This window comes from Rhagoletis pomonella, unplaced genomic scaffold (genome assembly GCF_013731165.1).
Source record: "Rhagoletis pomonella isolate Grant_MI unplaced genomic scaffold, Rhpom_1.0 Rhpom_scaffold_00007, whole genome shotgun sequence".
In the NCBI taxonomy this organism is placed as follows: Eukaryota; Metazoa; Arthropoda; class Insecta; order Diptera; family Tephritidae; genus Rhagoletis; species Rhagoletis pomonella.
Window position 1 is genome coordinate 55,839,559 of NW_023458561.1, and position 400 is coordinate 55,839,958.

A 400-nucleotide genomic window follows, 5' to 3' on the forward strand; every position below is an offset into this window, starting at 1 on the left:
GCACCGCTCAGCGCGCCTGGGAATTTGACGTGAGAAAAAACAATATATCTATGGGGCATTTTTTTCTATATGGTTTTAGTTTTACCTGGCTTTTTTTTAATTCCGAGTTAGCAAAATAATGTTGCACACTTAAATTACTACAATAAACTTCATATTTTTTTTAATTACTTAACTGTCGTCGCAATTACAAAAAAAAATAAATAAAGTTGCGCCTAGCGCTCTAGAACTCTTTTTAGTTTCGCTTAATTAATAATGACATTTTACATTTCAAAAATTATATTCCAGTCTAATACGTTCATCTAAATGATAAATAAATAACAATAAAAAAAGTTTTTAATTCTTAGTATAAATTTAAAGTAATTGTGCATGTGTAAAAAATACATGCATACAAATTAAATTA